This window comes from Jaculus jaculus, chromosome 8 (genome assembly GCF_020740685.1).
Source record: "Jaculus jaculus isolate mJacJac1 chromosome 8, mJacJac1.mat.Y.cur, whole genome shotgun sequence".
NCBI classification, from domain to species: domain Eukaryota; kingdom Metazoa; phylum Chordata; class Mammalia; order Rodentia; family Dipodidae; genus Jaculus; species Jaculus jaculus.
In genome coordinates, this window is record NC_059109.1 from 42530937 (window position 1) to 42545376 (window position 14440).

The 14440-nt window shown below is 46.8% G+C and overlaps 1 protein-coding gene across 4 annotated transcripts in view; it reads right to left on the reverse strand.

The window, feature by feature from the left end:
* The window catches only part of Prr5l (proline rich 5 like), a 151125-nt gene that overhangs the window by 79539 nt on the left and 57146 nt on the right, over positions 1-14440 (reverse strand). The window contains exon 1 of one of the 4 annotated variants that reach the window (XM_045157582.1): positions 10903-10947. The exons of 1 other annotated variant lie outside the window; for it this stretch is intronic. The gene's annotated coding sequence lies outside the window, so the exon portion shown is untranslated. Of the gene's footprint in view, positions 1-5201; positions 5279-10351; positions 10569-10902; positions 10948-14440 lie in introns of those variants that run through there. 2 more of the 4 variants (XM_045157581.1, XM_045157584.1) reach the window with 2 other exon arrangements.

Consider the following 14440-nt stretch of genomic DNA (forward strand, 5'->3'; position numbering starts at 1 on the left):
TCTCAAACAGAACACTGGATTATTTACTCACATAAATAAACACATACAACAGACGTTACACCACCCCCCAAAGGAGTAAAATTATGTGACTTGGTTAGTGATTTCAAGCCAGAGGGTTGTTTTGGTGTTCATTATTCTTTCCATCTCCACCCCAATGAGGCTGGTTTTATTAGCTCCATTTCCCAGATAGAGACAAGAGACCCTGGAGGATTCACTGGCCCAAAGGCAGAAGACAAGCCAGAGTGTCCAGATCTGAGATTCCAGGGTCCCAGAGTCTGGGTTACCCACCCCTCTGCTTTATGCTCATATGTCTGCCACCCAGACTGCCACGAGGTTGGACATCTCCCTTCACTCCCCCTCATGAACATCCCAGAACGCCCCACCTCATCTGGGTCTCTCTGAGGAAGGGCATTTACCTAGCCAGCGGATGTCTTCGAGTCTGCTACTCGTTCAGTGTCTGAGCAGCTGAGAGAGGCAAGTCCCTTAAACCAAAAGCTCCATCTCTTTTGTCACTCCTGTATCCTAACAGTGAGCTGGCCACATAAAAAGCACCAAATGAAGGCTGGAGAGATGGCTTAGTGGTTAAAGCACTTGCCAACAAAGTCAAAGGACCCAGGTTTGATTCCCTGATACCCAGGTAAAGCCAGATGCACAAGGTAGAGCACACGTCTGGAGTTCATTTGAAGTGGCTAGAAGCTGTGGCATACCTATATTCTCTATCTCTTTTTTTCTCTCTCTCTCTCTAATACACCAATGTTTTTTTAAAAGCATCCAATGAGACTTTTCACGTGATAGGGTGAAAAGGAGTCTTAAAAGCCTTCAGAAACCTTTTCATTTCTAAAGGGCCAAAACCACATTTCACAAATGACTCCACATGGGCCTATGGACGCATTACTGTTTACAGGGATGTGGACTGGGGAGACATGGGCAAGGACTACTGTCCCGCTCTGCTAGTTGGTCAGCGAAGCCTACAAACCTAGCAGAAGGCTCAGCCTGCTTATCAAATCAACAACCAACCTTCAAAACTCTCGGGAGAAGCCAGATGTTGTGGCAGATGCCAGATAGCTCAGTGCTTGGGAGGCAAGGCCAGTCTGGGCTGCATAGTGGGGCCCTGAAAGAAACACCTCGTAGGAGGCAAAAAAAAAAAAAGAAAAAAAAAAAAGGGCAGCTTAGGGGCAGACACTGAGTCCTGAAAACAAGCAAATGGTCAAGACTGGACCATGGAAAAGGCCCAACAGGAAGCACAAGACAATTTTCTTCGTGCTCCCTGGAAACCAAAAGCAGAGAAAGCGTGCTGTGCACATTTAGGCAACAGTCAATATGCAGGACGACAGGATGCAGGCTCAGGACTCACCTCAACCAACAATGGTCAACAATCATCCACAGGACTCAGAGCTGGCAATTTTGTTTCACCTCGAAGTAACGCCTATCATCACACTACCATTTGGACCCACAAACCACTGTATAATTTCCAGAAAAATCCCCTTCTTTGGTAAGAGTTAAGTAAAACGGTAGGAAAAATAAATACATCTTATTTACTCATCTGTAAGCCCCACTTTTAAGTATCTGGTTTCTTGGAATGCACAGGGATTGGGTGTGGCCCATAAATGCCATCCATCCATGGAGATTCTGCAGTGCTTACCCGATGATAAGCCAAAAAGTCTAGACACAAGCAAGATTGCCATGATGAAGCAATTATATGCCTGACACATGACATACACATATAACTCTGGATAGGGAAAGACAGTGGTCAAATGCTACTGCCTGGCAGCCAATGATGTTAAATGTGGGGGAACATCTCCTATACTGACTATGAAGAAAAGTCAAATATGGCTCCCAGAACAAGGGAATGGTAACTGGTCATGACTAATTTTAACAAAAGAGGAGAGGGTGCTGGAGAGATGGCTCAGTGGTTAAGGCGCTTGCCTGCAAAGCCTAAGGACCAGGGTTTGATTTCCCAGTACTCAGGTAAGCCAGATGCACAAGGTGGCGCATGCATCTGGAGTTTGTTTGCAGTGGTCAGAGGACCTAGCATGTCCATTCTCTCTTTCCCTCTCACTCACTCAAATAAGTAAATTAAAAAAAAAAAAAAAGGATAGGAAAGCTTAACGGGGTGGCAAACTCAATGTCCATAAGAGCCAAGGTCAAAAACATAGCCAGTGTCAGAGGGGCACACAAAAGACGGCAGCAATAATGAACAGCCTTGGTTTTTAACTGCTTTTGTCATTCATTTGTTTTGTTTTGTTTTTGTACATGTGTGTGCATGTTCATATGTTTGGGCCCAAACATGTGTAGGTGCAGGTACACATGTGTATGTACATGTAGAGATGACAGGTCTGACATTGGGTGGCTTCCTCAATCATGCTCTATGCTATTTACTGAGATAGGGTCTCCAGCTGAGCCCAGAGCTTGCCAACTAAACTAGCCAGCTTGCCCCAAGGACCTACCTGTCTCTGCCTCCTCAGTTCTGGGATTACAAGCATGCACCACCACACCCATCATTTACAGGGCTGGTGGAATCTGAACTCAGGTCTGCATGTGCAGCAAATGCTTTTCCTACTGAGTCATCTTCGCAGCCTCTTGTGCATGTTTTTTGTTTGTTTGAGACAAGGCCTCATACTATGAGGAACTTCTATTCCTTCTGCCTCGCCTCTTGAGTGCCGGGATAATAGGTGTCACCATGTCCCATTCCTCAGTCTTCCTTTTGCTTTTTTTTTTTTTTTAAATATTTTATTTTGGGGGCTGGAGAGATGGCTTAGTGGTTAAGGCACTTGCCTGTGAAGCCCAAGGACCCTCGTGTCTGGAATTTGACTTCAGTAGCTAGAGGCTCTGCTGCACCAATTCTCTCCCTCTTCTAAAATATATATATATATGTGTGTGTGTGTGTGTGTGTGTGTGTGTGTGTGTGTGTGTGTATGATTTGCAAGCAGAGAGAGCACGTGAGTAAGTGAGCTAGAGAGGGTATAGGCAGCCAGAGCCTCCTGCCATTGCAAATGAGCTTTAGATACATGTGCCACTTTGTGCATCTACGGCTTTATGTGGGTAATATAGATTTGAATCTAGGCTGTCAGACTCTGCAAGCAAGTGACTTTAACCACTGAGCTAGCTCTCAACTTTTAATACTGGGGAAAAGTAAACTTTTCCCCCTTCAAAACACTATGGTAGCCAAACAATGTATATCTGAAGCTAAAGTTTGGCTCATTCACTGGCAGTCTGAGACCCTTGCATTAGAGTAAGTAGGAAAAAAGTGTACAAAGTTCATTATGGACTGTTGAAGAGAAATATGTCGAAAGTTGCTGAGAAAAAATTAATACAATGCTGGGTAAAGTAAATACAGCAATTGAACCAATAAATAAAATAAAATAAAATAAAATTCCAAAGGCCAGTAGTATTATAATGCCCACTCCCATCTATACAGTATATGAGGTTCCTAAAACTGTTTCTTGGGTTATCTTATCTGATCCTTCCAACAACCTTGGGAGAGAGAGACACTATCACCCTCCTAGTTTTAGGAAGGAAGAATTTCTTGTTCAGCATTTAAACAACGTCCTTGTAGTTCTACAACTATCACACCAGGGCTCAATTTTGTACTTTTCCAGCCTCTCAAAGCCAAAAATTCCACACTATCTCCATTACCTTCTTATCAGAGGATAGTCATCGTCCCTCATGCACATGGACAACTGAAGCCACAAACAATGACGAACCATAGACATACTATTCTTTTCCACAAACCTACATACCTGTGTCAGTTAAAGTTATAAAGTAAGCACAGGAAGAGACTAATAATAATAGTAAAAGTTTATGGGGCTGGAGATGGCTTACCAGTTAAGGCACTTGCCTACAAAGCCAAAGGACCCAGATTCGATTCTCCAGGACCACGTAAGCCAGATGCAGAAGGTGGTGCATGTGTCTGGAGTTCGTTTGCCAGTGGCTAAAGGCCCTGGCATGCCCATTCTCTCCCTCTCTCTTTCTCATTCAAATGAATAAAAATAATAAATAAGTTTGCACTTAGCATCCATTAAGTAAAATAAGGGTTACCTGAACACAGCATTACAATATGGTGAGAGTTGATCTGATAGCCTTGACAGCTGTTTAGTGACTAATGGGCAGGCAATGCATAACAACGTGAGTATAATGGACAAAAGTATGACTCAGGGGGCTGGGGATCTGGCTCACTGGTCAAAGGCTTTTACTGCACAAGCCTGACAACCAAAGTTAGATCCCATGGAAAGAAAGTGTTTGTACTCCCAGTGTCTACAGCAATGGGAAGAGAAGTCAAGAGAATACTGAAGCTTGCAGGCTAGGTAGTCTGACCTCCTTCCCAGTGTCAAAACAAGAGACCCTGTCTCCAGTAACATAGACAGTTGAGGACCAACACTTCAAATTTGCCCTCTGTCCTCCAAAACCACACTGCCGCATGTATGTGCCCATGCGTACATACACACCACAGCACACACGATTCATCCAAGCAGGATGATGGAGGCATAACGTAGATTTCATCACACTTCTAAGAACTGGATGTAATTTAACACGTTTAGTTTTGGAATTTCCCCTTTAACCTTTGAATCAAGAGTTGATTGTAGTTAACTAAAACCGAGGAAAGCAAAACCGCAGATGGGGTGGGGGGGGACATAGTGGATAGATTCCTGGGTTCTCCCTGGGGATTTTGATACATTAGACCTGAGGTTTGTATTGAAATTTGGGCCAAATTTATTCCAGATGATTCTATACATCTCAGCTTGGTAACAGTGGGCTAGACCAACGATTCTGTCACCACTGTGGGGGTCAGAGCGGCCAAAGCAAGCTGCCACCTAACGCCCCACAGTCCACACGTCTTAAGGGCTGAGCAGAGGAACCCTGGTCAACTCCAGCGTCTGGGCACAAACACTGTGCTCAGAGACCAGATCCAATCAACATTACTTGGAATCCAGTTAGAAATCCAAGTCTCTGGTCTACCTGTTATCTTCCAAATGACAGCTAGGACCAGAATATGGGCTCAGTCAGCAATTCCGACTCCCTGAGAAGTTGCGGCTAACCCTAGGCAGATGTGTTTATGCACATCTGCATGGGAGAAGGAAGGGCATGTTGCAAGGGCTTTTTTGAGGCCTGAATGATTTCTTTTGTCCAACTGGTAGATGAAGGAATGAGAAAACAGACTTATTGCAAACACCAGGATTACCAAGTTCACCCGCTAATTCTACCTCCAGACATTCCATGGAAAACAGCCGCAGGACTCCCGCGGTGGGCCATGCCAGCCAGCCTGATGCAGCAGTTCCCCAAGTGACGGCAGCAGGCCAGGCGCTCTGCTCAAGACATCCTGGGGATGAGGCCACACCCCGTCCACAGGCGCATTTAGAACTCAACTGCGAGCGAGAAGGGTTTGCCCCGAGGATTCATGCAGCCAAGGTCACGAGCAGGTTGTGACGGGGTCGGAGGCGGCTTATAGCTGTGTATTAGCGGCCATACACCAGAGCCAGAGGTGGGATTCTGTCTCAGACTGGAGCAAGAAGATGAAAACAAGCCTTCAGTTAGTCTTCCAGGCTCCAGCCACTTCAGATGACGTATGTTCCAGTTCCCTAAACAGACAAACGTGCCCAACGCAGTCTCTTCCTTAATCTTTGGATTTGTGAGCATCCCAAATGCTGGGCAAGAAATGGCCCCAAGCAAATCCAGAGCTCAGGCAGTGTCAGAAAGAACCAGCGACAGGGGAAAAAGAGAAGCAAGAAAGACAGGCAACGTGGTTTGTTTAATAAGTAGCAAAAGTGAACTGGGCTGGAGGTTGCTTAGCAGTTAAGGCACTTGCCTGTGAAGCATAAGAACCAAGTTCAGTTCTCCAATACCTATGTAAGTCAGATGCACAAGGTGGCATATGTGTCTGGAGTCCATTTGCAGTGGCTAGAGGCCCTGGAGTGCTCATTCTCTCTTTCTCCCTATCTGTATCTTTCTCTCTCTCTAATAAATAAATAAAATAGTTTTTAAAAAGTGAACTGAGGGGCTGGAGAGATGGCCTAGCAGGTAAGCGCTTGCCTGTGAAGCCTAAGAACCCTGGTTCAAGGCTCCATTCCCCAGGGCCCACGTTAGCCAGATGCACAAGGGGGCGCATGTGTCTGGAGTTCATTTGCAGTAGCTGGAGGCCCTGGCATGCCCATTGTCTGTCTGTCTGTCTCTCTCTCTCTCTCTCTCACTGCCTCTCTTTCTGTCTGTCGCTCGCAAATAAATAAATAAAAAAGAACAAAAAAAAAAGTGAACTGAGGGCTGGAGAGATGGCTTAGCGGTTAAATGCTTGTCTGTAAAGCCTAAGGACTGGGTTTGAGGCTCAATTCCCCAGGACCCACATTAGCCAGATGCACAAGGGGGCAAACTGTTGTAAAGTTCATTTGCAGTGGCTGGAGGCCTTGGCGTGCCTGTTATCTCTCTGTTTCTTTCCCCCTCTCTCTGTCTGTTGCTCTCAAATAAATAAATAAAAACAAACAAAAAATTAAAAATAAAGTGAACTGACATATGAGGTTCTTATACTGACATCTCAAAACTAAGAGGCAGGCACACGAGTGCCTGAAGAATTATGAGTAAATATACAATTTTCTATAACACATAATTACATGCAAAGTAAAGTGGATAAGTAATTACATTGGACAGTAGCAGAAGAGTCTTACCATGTCCTCCCATTCTTTTTTGTTTGCTTTTGCTTTTGTTTTTCATGGTTGGGTCTTGCTCTAGCCCAGGCTAATCTAGAATTAGTCTCAGGTTGGCCTCAAACTCGCAGTGGTCCTCCTACCTCAGCCTGCTGAGTGCTGCTAGGGTTAAAGGCATGTGCCACCATGCCCAGCAGAGAGAGATAGAGAATGGGGGCACCAGGGCCTCCAGCAACTGCAAACTCTGGTGTATCTGCCCCTGTGCATCTGGTTTTACATGGGTACTGGAGAAATGAACTTGAGTCTTTAGGCTTTATGGGCAAGTGCCTTTTCAAGGAAACCATTCTATAGTCATAGTCATGTCATGTATTATCTGCTATAGAAATGTATGATTTTTTTTTTTTTGTTTTGTTTTCCAAGGTAGGGTCTCACTGTATCCCAGGCTGACCTGGAATTCACTCTGTAGTCTCAGGGTGGCCTCGAACTCACAGCAATCCTCCTACCTCTGCCTCCCAAGTGCTGGGATTAAAGGCGTGCGCCACCATACCCAGCGAAATGTATGATTTTTTAGAGGGACAAAAAGTCTTTATACATTTGAATAATAAATAAAAGCCGCTAAGATTCCACAATGGGTTGTAGCTGGAAATATTTTAGTTTTTAAAAAAGGCTAGCTTAAATTTAATAGACCGTTTAACTTTCCAGTTGATGGTAATTAGAGAGCAAACAGTACTTCAAACACTGCTAGACAGAACTTAATCCAATTGAGGTAATCACTAACCCCTGTTTTTTTTCTGTCTTTCTCTTTCCCCTACATGAAATCCAAGGATTGATCTACAAAGGCCATAAACTGGCAAAGCATAAGAAAAGATTATCTAAAGAGTGAGAAATTGAGTGACTGTTACCTCAAAGGGCCAAGTTCAATTAAAGTGGAAACAGGTCTCACAGTTTCCCTAATTTCTACGGACTGTAAACTGGCATAGAATAATAGAAGGCTTCCCAGGACTCCTCTCTGGGAGACTCGCTGGGCCTGTCACTCACCAGGTCTTGCCTAGAAGCATGACAGCCACCCTTTCCCAGGCCAATGGCAGTAGCTGTCTGCAGTCACAAGATCTGCAGGCCCCTGTCTTTTCTTCCATGTAATAATTACTGTCAGAATTCTCCAGAATGTCCCTTTGGGCTTCTGGGTCCCACCACCTATTTCCTCATTTGAAATTTCCCACACTGTTCTCTAACCTTGGATTCTGATCCAGAAACTCCCAGGTAAACCACTAGAACTTTCTTAAAAACTGGGACTCTGCCAAGCATAGTCCCTCAAGCTCATTTTTGATGGTCTGTCATTGCCTATGTCACTGAGGTCCTTAACTCCCTTCTTGGCTCCAATGTGTAATCTTCTCTTATGAAACAACCCCTTCTCTTTATTATGGCATCATTCTCTGATTCCAATTTCTGATTCCTATTACCTTGGACAGAATTCACAAAAGAGTTTACTTCCAAGTTCCTGCCACTGAAATATTAATTCATACAGCTGTGTTAAGATGGACATGGTCTGTAGGCAGTGAGTTTAGTGAGTATTTACATTTTGGATAGAGACAGGACTACCTGGATGAACACCTTCATGATAGGCATTGTGGAGCTCTTTCACACAGACTCAAAATCTACTTCTCAAATCAATTCTATGCTGATCTAGCTCTGCAAACAGGACTAAGAAAAAACAAACAAATGAACACCACAACTCAAGAAAGATTTCTTTGCCTGGTACAAGGCAGATACAAAAGAAGTGATCACAGGAACAGGCATACACATCATTAGGATAGAGAAATCACAAAGGCCGCACTGAGTTGCATCTTCTACAGATAAATAACATAAATGATGAAGATACATTAAGTTCATTAGCAAACTGAAGGTATGGCATTCCCTCAGGTCAGGATTATCAACATGAGGTTTTCAGACAGCCAGTGTCATGGCATTCTAAAGACAAGATTTTTTTTTTTTTCCCCCATAACTGGGCCACCCTGACATTAAAAAAAACTATGCAATCAACTACATGATGACCTAATGAACAGCAGATAATCCAATGGAAGGGAATGTTACCACCATCCAGCCACACTTACAATCTGAAATCAATTCTGAGCAACACATCTGTGCTGTGACCTCAAACTGCTTATATTTTCTAAGCCTCGGTGGTCTTCAACCATACAGTGGGTATGTAATAGCTCACCAATGTTTTGTTGAGGACCGTGTAATATTACCTGTCTCTTATTGCAAAGATGTGAAGAAGTGTTACTCCCTTTATCATATAAGGAGATGGTTGTTGTTATGTTCAAACATAACATTCCTGAAATCACACCTATTGAAATAAACATACACCCATGGCCCTGTGGACTCAAAAGAAATGAGGTCTCATTCTTGAGCAACAGGATAGTCTAAGGTCGGAGCTAGCCTAGCTGATTTCTACTGTCAATCCTTCCATAGCACATTAAAGGTTGGAACTACTGAAGATAGTTTGTGGCTTGACCAGGCATGGCTTCCCTTCCCGGCATGGCCACAGAACCCACTCTCACAGCCACACCAGTGCTCCAGCCTAGGGCTCAATATTGCAAGCAGGGGAAGACCCACTTGCCAGTTTCCATATCAAAGACCATCCAACTTTCCTCATCTGTATTGACCCCCGGCCGCGCCCGCCCCAGTCGGTGCAGCTCAAAGCTCCATTTCCTCTTCTACTTCGTGATTATCAGTAAACGCGCCGTCAACCTCCTGAGCAGAAGTGGGCAGTGACGCTCTGCAGTATGTAGGGTAATGAAACAACATCACGACTGGAAAACCTTCGGGGGTCAGGATTACCAAAGAGAAGTGAAAGGGGACAGTCTCGAGAATTCATCTTATACACACTGGTGGTCAGCCGTGGAAGAGCTTGGCGTGGGGTCACCCATCGCGGGTCGCCTGGGCAATGATATCAGACCATCACCCATGCAAGGGATGCCTGGAGAACTCCAGCCCAGGGCTTTTTCCACGCCTGGGTCTCTGGGGCAGACAAGCGTTAAGCCTCGCTCGCGTCTTTTAATTGAAACCTTGCACACCGCAGGATTGCAGCCGGGTCTATAAATACTCTCCCCTTTACTGCTGACAAGAGGAGGGCTCTGGGTTACTGCAGGGGAAGAGGCCTGTGATTTCCCCAGCCGGGGAGGATGGGGGGGGAAAGGTGGGGGCAGAGACGGACGAATGCCAACTAGGGAGGCATCCCAGCTAGCCTGGGTGCTCCAAGCACACCTAGTGGGGGCCCCACACTTGCAGATCTGAGCGGGGGGTGCAGGGGGGGCCGGAGTCTGCGCTCACGAGCGCCCCCCGGCGGCAGAGGCGCGAGGTGCGCCCAGGTTCCGGCGCGCGCGGAGGGAATCCTCGACCCACGCCGCCCGCCCGCGCGCCCGCCCGGGAGAGGTCGCCCGCCGGTCTGCGGAGCGGGGCCCCGAGGCCGCCAACCCCTCCGGCAAGCAGGGGACGTTCGTCTCGCAAGTTGTTTTGTTGTTGTTGTTGTTGAGTCTTCCGTGCAGTTCTACGGGTCTGCCCCGTAGCATCTCCCCCCCTCCGCAACCCCGCCCCATCTCCCTCCCTCTCCGCGCTGCCTGGGCGCATCCCCGCTTCGGCGCGGTCGGATGGAAAGGGACCACGCGGGGCACCCCACCCCCCCCCGGCTCCTCCCCATCCCGGGGCACCCCACTCACCCCCTCGGGGACCCTGGCAGGCGGGGAGTCACCCGAGCCGCGCACGCACGCACGCCTGCCCGCAGCTCGCCGCGGTCTCCCCCGCCCCCGGCTCTGCGCGCGCGCCCAGAAGTTTCCGGCGTTCCGGAGAAAGTTTCTCTCGCGGCGGAGAGGGCGGCGATCCCGACCGTGGTCCTCGCCGGGCCTCTCCTCTCGGAGCTCGGCCCCTCCGCCGGCTCGAGTCCCGCCCGGGGCTCCTCTCCCGCGCTCACGGTCGGACCCTCCCCTCCCTGCTCCTCCTCCTCCTCCCACTTTTCCTGCCCCGTGCACTTCGCTTAGATTGCGCTCCCGCACCCCCTGCCCCGCCCGCTTCACCCCAACCCCGTGCCTCCTCCTGGGGCAGCCCGACTCACCCTGCCTGGGAGTTTGCGGGCGGGGGTGGGGTGGGGGGAGAGGAGGGGGGGAAGCGTGGTGACCCTGCACTTAAATCCAGTCCAACAATTTCAGGAAATCCGAGCTTGTGGGCTTCAAAAGCCGGGGAAGATGCAACTCAGCACTGCCGTTGAGCTCACCCAAGATGAGGTCTTCCATCCCTCCGGGAACTAACTGCCAGGATTCGAGTAGGATGTTTGGGGCTTTGGAGCAAAAGGACCAGGGCTCCGCAGGAGGGGAGGACCAGGACACGGGAAGGTGGTGGTGGTTGCCCTGTCCTTGTTTAAGCGTTTTAAAAGGAAGGTTTCTAGACTGGGCATTGGTGAAAATACAGTAAATGAAGTCTTGACCTTGTGTGCCTTTAATCCCAGCTTTTGGAGGCAGGAAAATCAGAAGTTCAAGGTCATCTGCATCTATATAGAGAGTCCAAGGCTGACCTGGACTACGGGGTCCCCTTTTTTTCAACAACAACCAAAAAAAAAAAAAAGCAGCTGTTTGATGCCGCAGCTGTTTACAGGACTCACTGTCTTGCATAATTTCAACCTATGGTTGAGCAGGAAATACTTTTAAAGTGCTGCCCAACCTCAAATCACACTCATGTAGGTTTTGAAACCACCGTGACATTTGATGAAAAAGAAAAGGTGTTTCTTTTTTTGCTCAAAACTGGGCATAATTTGATTCTGTTTTGGTCACTGTGACCTTACAAAACCTTTATGTTATGGTATGGGAGTAAGGGGCCAGTTCATGGTTCTGAGGGGCTCACTTGTCCAGAGGGATGTCAAATAAAGTTAAGGAATTATGAAAAGAACCCCCAGGATGGCAGAGGGCCTTTAAATCTCACCTCAGGAATCCTATCCAGGGTAGGGGAAGGCGCAGAGCGGTGGCGGGGGGGGGGCGGGGGGGGTGGTGAGCTGAGAGGTCTTTGGGGAGCGGAAACAAAAAGCTGCAGCAACAAGGCAAGATTGAATACAGCGCACCTTTGCTTCACTCATCTGAAATAAGTGCCTAGAATCAGAGAGGAAGCTATTATTATTATTGTTATCGCTGTGGACAGGACTCAAAGAGGATGGCTACACAGCTGTGGGAGATCCCAGGCACCCGTCCAGTCCCCTGCGGTAGCTCTCCTTGCCTTCACATATTTGCTTAAGCACGCCTACTGTATTCTATCTTCCTTTAAGCCAAGATCTGGAGGCAGCAACAGGAGGTCAGCAGAGATTCTACAAGGAAACTCTCTCAAAATAAAATAAATTGCAATTCATTCCTCCTTCCTAATCCTCCTCATTGGACCCCTTCTTTCTCTTCTTCCTTCCTTCCATTAGCAACCATCACCTTGTAACAGTACACACACTACTTCTTTTCTAAATTTAATGTCTCTCTCATGCACCTCCCTACAGATGAATGGCACAGGTTCCCTTTGTTCATTGATGTTGCCCAAATTCCTAGACCAGTGCCAGCCACGTAGTAGGCATCCAGTAAATACTGCAGGAATGAAGCCACGAATAACTTCACTTAGCAAATTTAGCCCATACTGGTTGCCTACGGTAAGCAGAACGTTTGTGCAATATGGGAAAAATAATCACTAGCAGGACTGGGGAGATAGCTCCGTGGTTAAAAGTACTTGCTTGCAAAGCCTGTCGATCTTGGGCTCCGTTGCCCAGGACTCACATCAAGCCAGATACTCAAAGTGGTGCATGTATCTGGAGTTCTTTGCAGAAACCCTGGTGTAATCATTCTCTCCTTCTCTGTCTCCCCTTGCAAATAAATAAAAATATATTTAAAAAAAAATTATTTATCTGCAATCAGAGAGAAAAGGAGAATGAGTGCACCAAAGCTTCCAACTGCTGCAAAGGAACTTCAGATACACTTTATGCATCTGGCTTTACCTGGGTACTGGGGTATCAAACCTGAGTTGTTAGGCTTTGCAGGCAAGTGCTTTAACTGCTGAACCATCTCTCCAGTCCCAACTAAAAATATTTTTAAAAATAATAATAATCACTAACTCTGTCCAAGGATCAGAGCCCCCTTCCCTTGGGAAATATTTACAATGGAGACACCAGCTCTGTGGAATATTATGAAAAAGTATTCAAATATCTGGAGGGAAGTTTAAAGAGGTTGAGACTTTTCCTACTCTAAGGTTTGCTCTTTTTTTTTGTGGAAGAGAGACTGTTGTGATTGTAGGGTCAGGGTATGGTGGTGTGAATGTAAATATATATCCCCATCTATTCAGGTTTTTAAAATATATTTTACATTTATTTATTCATTAGAGAGAGAGAGAGAGAAAGAGGCAGATTGAGAGGGAATGGGCACACCAGAGCCTCTACTCACTGTGAACAAACTCCAGGTGCATGTGCCACTTTGTGCATCTGGCTTATGTGGGTACTAGGGAATCAAACCTGGGTCCTTAGGCTTCACAGGCAAGCACCTTAACCGCTAAGCCATCTCTCCAGCCCAGCTTCAGGTATTTTTGATTAAGTGTCCTGCTTAGTCCCCAGGTGATGGGGTATTTGGAGGTGGAGCCTTACTGGTGGAGTTTTGTTGCTGGGGGTGGACCTTGGGGCTGTCTAGCCCTACTGTATGCTCAGAGCCAATTTGTGCTCAGGCTGTTTCCTCTCTCTGTGCTGTGGATATATAATGAAGTGAGCCAGCTTCCTCTACCTGATCAAGTTTCCCCTCAAAACTGTAAAAACCTGAAATAAACTCCCATAAGCTGCTCTGGTCATCTGTTTTGTTCCATCAGAGAAAAAAAATTGCTGCATAGGATCTCATGTAGTCCAGGCTGGCCTCAAACTTGCTAAATAGCTGAGGCTACCTTTGAACTTCAGGTCCTCCGGCCTCTAGCCACTGAGTGATGGGATTACAGGCATTTGCCACCATGCCCAGATTAGTTTTGCCAGTTTTGTAAATATAATTCTCTTCAAACGAGAAGCTGATATTTTGGGTAAATCAGGGCTTCTCTGATGCCAATGTATCATCCTGGTCTCCATTCTAGATGAGATTCGAACGCAAATCAGTGGAGCATCACCTCCTCTAACTAAATTCAGTGCAGAGTTGCCTTTTCTTACCCAGAAACAGAATCTCACGAGGAGAAACCAGTACAGATCATCCCATCTAAACGTTCCTGTATAGAGGAGAAAATTCCAGGTCTTTATTAGGTTTACCATGTCCAGCCTCTGACTGCCATCTGGCTCAATCCAGGCTCTTGCTGAAAGGGTAACTCTCAGACAACCCTTTTAGGACAAAGGGTGGGCTTCTGACCTAGGTGCAGCCAAGCTTCAGATTTGTCTTCTGACACACTCGATGCCAAAAGGTGTGCTGAGTAGATCAGATTCCACCTCAGGAATGTGAAGTGGGTAGGGGAGGAGAGAGGGAGGAAATGAAAAACAGAAGGTGAAAGGTCGTGATTAAATCTGAACTCTAGATTCTAGAAGCTCAAAACTGGCAGCCTACAAACTAGTTAGATTTTGTTGTTGTTTTGTTTTGTTTTTGAGGCAAGCCCAACAGACTGGCCACCCCCCCCCTTTTTTTTTTCTCTTAGAGAGAGTGAGAGTGTGAGAGAGAATTGGCACACCAGGGCCCCCAGCCACTGTAATTGAACTCCAGACGTGTGCACCACCTTGCACGCTTGCATCACCTTGTGCATCTGGCTTATGTGGCACCCGGAAGAATCAAACATGGGTC